This window comes from Nuphar pumila, chromosome 12 (genome assembly GCF_984573655.1).
Source record: "Nuphar pumila chromosome 12, dmNupPumi1.hap1.1, whole genome shotgun sequence".
NCBI lineage: Eukaryota > Viridiplantae > Streptophyta > Magnoliopsida > Nymphaeales > Nymphaeaceae > Nuphar > Nuphar pumila.
Window position 1 is genome coordinate 86113888 of NC_143260.1, and position 6931 is coordinate 86120818.

General features: G+C 36.1%; 1 pseudogene; it reads left to right on the top strand.

Moving 5' to 3' along the window:
• The first annotated feature begins 2611 nt into the window (after window positions 1-2611).
• Window positions 2612-4855, top strand: LOC149821125 (methionine S-methyltransferase pseudogene; annotated as a pseudogene).
• The last annotated feature ends 2076 nt before the right edge of the window (window positions 4856-6931 follow it).

The following is a 6931-nucleotide window of genomic DNA, read 5'->3' on the forward strand; positions in this document are numbered from 1 at the left end:
TATTGAGTATAACACAAATTAAAAATGTTGTGGATCCAATTACATTATTATAAATATCTACTAACTTACTATGAATTCGGGGTCCATTGTGCTTGATACACTCTTTAAATAAATCTGGATCCAAGGATCCAAAGTTTTCATCGTACCATGACTTGGAACCATGGCTTTAAATTTAATATTTACGAGTCCAAGACAACTATTATGGACTTCAATCGGCGAATCTCAGATCCAATTAGAAATTCTAATTGGATCCAAACCAATTTAAATCTTCTATGTCCACGATTTTGCGGATCCAAAACCATAAATCCGATCACCTTGACGGAAAATTGATTATTAAATTTTCAAATTAAGGTTCGTGATTCGATATCTAATGATCGTATCGGATTATTGAAGATCCGAACATGATATTTATGGATCTGACATTAAAGTTCCAAATAGGATATCCGAGGTCTAAATACAAATAAACAATTAAAACATTACAATATCCTTGTAACAACCTAAGGATGTAAATTTTAAGTCTATTTATCTGATAAAATTTATGGGTATTACACACCCTCTCTCGTGTCTATTTAAGTTCAAAAAAAAAAAGAAAGAAGGAAAGAGAAAGAAAAAGGAGAAAAAGAAAGAGAAGGGGAAAAAAGAGGAAGGAGGAAGAAGATGAGGAGAAGCCATTTTATCCAACCCACCCACGTTTTTCAACTTTCACCCCTATTTTTTCTTCATTGAATATTCAAGGTATGGGTTTTCTTTCTTGAATCAAGTGAGAAATTGATTATAGATTGGATCTCCATGCAATATTTTGATGGAAATCCATGGAAAAAGAGAAAATATGGATATTTTCTCAAAAACACATGGAGGATGATTCATGGATCTTCCTCCATGGATGTATTTTAGATTCTTTTCATCCTTTCAAAGAAATAAATTTTTGTACATGGTATCTTTTTGCTAAAACAAAATTTTAACTTATGGTAGAGGTGTTTGTTTAGAGCTTCTTTTTTATTAATATCGATTTCCATGGATGTGTTTTGGTTATATTCATTTTTTCACAAATAAGATTCTATATATACTTATTTTACACTATAAAACAAAAATTTTAATCATGTTAAAAGTTTTTTATTACGTGTTTGTTCCATGGTAAATTGATTTCCATGATTTACTCTATGTAAAAGTTGTTGGATGTATATAAGATTGTGGAAAATAAAAATCTATTTATGCTTGTATACTTAAGAAAAAGCACATATGCAAACACGTTGAGTGAGATTATGGCCATGTATGCATTTTGCTGTATGAACCTGGACATGCATGCTAATTTGTATGGAAATAGGCATGTGTGTACAGGTTTGACAGATAAACTTTTGCATGTACCTACAACTTGATTTTCTTTTTACATATCTATGTGTGCATATTAAATATGTTTAGCCTAGCACAGTCCAGGCATGTTTACTCATGCTGGACTGGCTTGTAGCCTAGCCAGACTGGGTGCGGCAGGGCATGAATCTAGCTCCTATTGGGTCCAGCCAGTTGGCTGGCCAGGGTGAGGTCTGCCAACACCTGTCGGGTGCTGCCAAACCCTACCCGGCCTAACCGATTTCGTTGAGCATAGGTTCTTTAAAAAAAAAAAAGGATGTTCTGTTTAGTCAACAGTATGGTCAGTGTGGGTCAGATTGGGACTCGAGGACAAGGGACCTGCTGGGCCAAACCAGGCTGGCAGAACCCAGCCTGGCACGTTATGAACACCCCAAAATTTTCAAAGTTTTGTAAAAATATCCTTTTTGCCCCTGACTCCATCTTTTGAGAAAACCAAAGCTAAAATTAAGTCATTTTTTAGATTTTCTGGATTAAATTCCATATTGATATATTCAAATTCAATTTTGGATCCGAATCCAATGTTTTAAATCCATATTTCCTCAAAATCCGGATCCAAACGTATTTTCTGAAGAAATTTCCCCAAAAATAGCCTTGAATTCTAAGAAAAATTCTCTTTTGTAAATACTTTGTGAAAATACAAAAAATAGTTTTTTATCTTTGTCTTCTCGTAAAAACTTTAGGATTTTATTCTAAAAATACAAAAAAATTGAAAAATAACACAAAAACCAAAAAAATTTGAAATATTACGAGAAAAATAAATGAGTTTAAGCTTTTAAAATCAATTTTTGCTAAAAACCTCATTTTGAAAACCCTTTTATGAAAATTTCTTTTTTTCGAAAAGCCCCCCCCCATTACGAATATTTTTTAGGGTTTTCGAGAGCTTTCGCAAAAGGACCGCCCTCTCACTGCCTCTTCACGAGACCCTCACCGAAATCCCTTTCTTCCAAACCCTCTCTCTGCTTCGCCCATCGCACCAAACACCCTCGGATCAGCCACCTTCATCCTCCGCCATCGATTTCCAACAACCCGGATCCTCCTGAAGCTTCTTCTTCCTCTTTAAAAGAGGCACGAAGGGGAAGGTTTCAGGGACCGCGCTTCACCCTTCCATGTTCATCTCCTTCTCCTTCCGATTCCCTCCTCTTCTTTGGCAATAAAAGATCTTCATAGCAGAATGAAGAGAGGCTTCTTCTTTATCCCTCAGAACTTCAATAAAACACTGTGAGCCACATCCACCGCTTGGCAGATGTCAACTTCAGGTGGTGAAATTATTTGCAATATCGTTGAAGGAATCTGTGGGTACTTGGCAAATGCATACTTCACTGCTGCTACCATATGTTCCAGTGTCTTATCCTACATTGCCGTCACCACCTATGGCCTCTTTCCCATTCATTGTTTAATACTCACAGCCCAGTCTTCCATTGCTACAACGTAACTCTGTCACTAGCTGCTTCATCCATTTCCAAAAGTAGTTGCTGCCCCATTCATTTCCACACCACCACCACCATTGGGAAACTGCGGTATGCATCAAAGAATCCCCAATCAGGGAGTTGTTCCAGAATATCAAAACAAAGTGGCAAATGTCCAGGGGTTTTACATGGCTATGGAGTTTATGGTGAAGTTTTAGATAAGAGTTGGTGTTCTCAAGCTTACTTGATAGAGGTTGGACCATAGTATATGCTGATAAGCTTGGTGCCATTGGCTTCAGTACTGTGGTTCTGGTTTTAGGTACAACTATCAATATGTTTCTAGTTTTATTTCATAATGCTGTATTAATAGGCACTTGCCCAAGAAATGGTTGACATCTTTGGCAAAAGAGGGCATAAATTGTAGTGCAGATGACCAACCTGAAGAAAATGTGATCATGGTGATTGAAGTTCCACGTCAATCTGATCTTCTAATTGAGTTGATCAAGAAGTTAAAACCACGAGTTGTCATCACTGGCATGGCAGAATTTGAAGTTGTTACCCATACAACTTTTGAACAATTGCCAGATACAACAAGGGAGATTGGTTCTCGGCTTTTCTTGGACATTTCTGATCATCTCGAGCTCTCCAGTCTTCCTGCTTCTAATGGGGTTCTAAGGTACCTTGCCAACAATGTTTTACCCTCACATGTAGCCATTTTCTGTGGCCTTGTTAAAAATCGGGTTTCTTCGGACTTGGAAGTAGCTTTTGTTATTTGTGAATAATAAACTATCTTTAATGCATTGTCTAAGACAGTCGAGTTTCTCAATGGTCATACAAGTTTATTTAGCCAGTATTATTATGGGTGTCTTTTCATGAGCTTCTAGCTTTTCAGCTTGCTGACCGGCATCACATAGGGAGTACAAGACGAGCTCAAATATGATGATTGAATTTGCGAAGTCTGCCATTGCAGCTTTTAGTGATGTTGAGCTCTATGTGAATCAAACAAGAGACTCGGCACTGATTCACATGGATATTAATCATAGTTCCTTGCATATTCCTCTGGCTGTAAAAGGTGCCATCTTCAAAAGCTTTGCAAGACAGAACATGACAGAGCAAGAGACTGATGTCACTATTGTGCTTCGATTGTTCATAAAGGATAGTTATGGGATTGAGATGCATAATACCACCGAGTTGGTTTATGGGGACTGCCCTCTGGCTTTATTCAATAAAATAGTCCTGTCCAGCATTGAAGAAGGTGGAACACTGTGCTTTTCTGCTGGCTCTAATGGAAATCATATGTCTGCAGCAAAATTTTGAAAGCCAATGTTGTGACTATTCCTACAATGAAAGACACTGGGTTCAAGCTCACTGACAACATTTTAGGGACTGTACACAGACCTTGGGTATATATTTCAGGGCCAACATTCAGCCCTACGGGCTCCATTTACAGCAATGAAGAAATGAGGGGCATCCTTTCAGTTTGTGTAAGGTTTGGAGCCAGGGTGGCGATAGACACTTCATTCTCTGGTTTGGAATTCAACAGTGAGAATCAGGATAAGTGGAACATAGAAGGCATATTGTCGAAGCTGAAGGAGTCTGACCCACATTTTATGTTTGTCTGCTCGGTGGACTCTCCTCTGGGATGCTGAGTAGGGGGATCGAATTTGGCTTCTTGGTTATGAATGACCCTCTCCTGATTGAAGTATTCCACAATTTCCCTGGCTTAAGCAAGCTACACAATACTCTGAGAAAGTAATTCTGAAGACGAGGGTAGAATAGGACAGTGTGGATGGGATGTGCTAGATTGCTCTGGTGGAGTATCTGTGATGGCGAAGCCATCTGCTTACTTTGGAAATTCTATCAAACCAAATGGCTCTGAAGATGATACTAGCACCAATACCATAATTAGCGAGTCAAATATCAGGGAGACCATCCTCAGAACCACAGGACTGTGCATCAACAATAGTTCGTGGACTGGAGTTCTTGGGTATTGCCGCTTCACAATTGCCTTATAAGAAGTGGAGTTCGAAAGCGCACTACAGTGCATCCTGCTTTTCAAGGAGCTGGTCCTTGGCAAATGAGCGTTCAAGTCATTGAATATCTTTCCTGGCAATTTCTATTGGCATGAAGAGGTAACTGTTCTCTATTGCTTTCTTTCTTTATCATTTTTCAGATATTGCATATATTTTGGCATACATTTTTTTGTAAATCTTAGTATATCATGTGTGCATAACTACATTTCTTCATTCTTTTTCATTTACAGTGGTTCACAAGGAACCACTGTAAGCCTTTTCTCTCTTATGGTAGTTCATTCTTGAACTACCATAACTACATTTCATCATTCATTATCATTTACAGTGGTTCACAAGGAACCACTGTAAGCCTTTTCTCTCTTATGGTAGTTCATTCTTGAACTACCATAACTACATTTCATCATTCTTCATCATTTACAGTGGTTCACAAGGAACCACTGTAAGCCTTTTCTCTCTTATGGTAGTTCATTCTTGAGCTACCATAACTGTCATTTCATCATTCTTTATCATTTAGAGTGGTTCACAAGGAACCACCCTAAGCTTTTTTTTTTTCTCCTATGGTAGTTTGTTCTTGAACTACCATAACTGACATTTTATCATTCTTTATCATGTGCAGTGATTCACAAGGAATCGCTGTAAAATTTTCTCTCTTATGGTAGTTCATTCTTGAGCTACCATAACTGTCATTTTATCCTTCCTCACCATTTACAGTGGTTCACAAGGAACCACTGTAACTCTTTCTCTTAGTTATGATAGTCCCTTTTAAGAGCTATCATAACTACCATTCTTTGTCAATCTTTTACTGCAAAACACGGGAAGTCACTATTCCCATGATAGTTCGTCACGAGTTGCTATGGCCATGTTATTTCATGATGATTCATTTTGGTTTATCTTAGCCCTTGCCTTCACTCGTTGCATACAGATGCTCATTTAACTATGGCATCGTCTATGTATATCTATATATGCATATATGTGTATATTTTCTAAATGCAGGGTAGGCCATATGCCTTTCTCATTCAAATATAAGTAAAGCATCTTGAGTAAGATTTTGAATAAAGTCATTTGCACTCACAATTTAAATCTCCTTCTGTGTAACTTCTACCTTGTAGAAAAATCATGAAAAACTTGTATTACATCAGAGATTTTACTGCTTTGAATGTCAGTTTAAGATTCTAATAGTTAAATCTTAAATGAGAATTTATATTTCCTGTTTTAGATAGAATGAATGAACATTGTAAATGCCATAGATTGCTTATTTCTCATGCTTTTTACTTTCATTTCCCAAAATCTCACAATGGTGAAACACGAATGGCACACCATTTCATAAGAGGTAATTAATCCTAAGTTGATGATTTACATCAATGGCCATAGTCAGGATGTAAACAAAACTTAGCATTTTTATCTTTTATAAAATAACATTGGATCAACATTGGATCCTTTTCAAAATTCATCATGTTTTCTTTAAACATTTTTCTCTTTTATTAGAGTTTAGTTTAAAATTGATTCAATACGTATACCAATGGCCATAGTCAAGGTATACTGAGAGTTAATTTCATTCTAAACTCTATAAAAGCACCAAAATATATTTGATTTTTCATTTGAATTTAGGTATGATTATTATATAATACATTCAATGACCATAGTCAGGAGTGTATTATATTATTAATCTTATTTACATTCATTTAAAGAATGAAATATGATTTTCAAATTCCCATTTCAAAGTTATTTAAATTCATTCATCATTTAGGATAGAATTGCATCATGTTTTCAAAATTCCCCTTTTAAAAACCCAAGTGATTGTGAATATCTTTTCTTCAATTTCTATTTCGATTTCATCAATTATAGCTCATCTTCAAAGTCCAAAATTTGACTTTGAAATCAAATTCAAAGTTCAATTTAACTTAGAAATTCTTGATTTATTTTCTAAATTCCAAAATCAAGTTTCAAATTCAAAGTCCAATTTGACTTTGAAATTCATTCAAAGTTCAAAATTTTCAAATCAATTTTGAAATTCCAAGTCCAAAGTGAGATCCTAATCCCAACTTGGATCCAGATTTCCAAGTACAATCCCCACTTTTGGATCTCAGACTTTAGATCCAATTCTATTTTAGGATCCAGAATTCA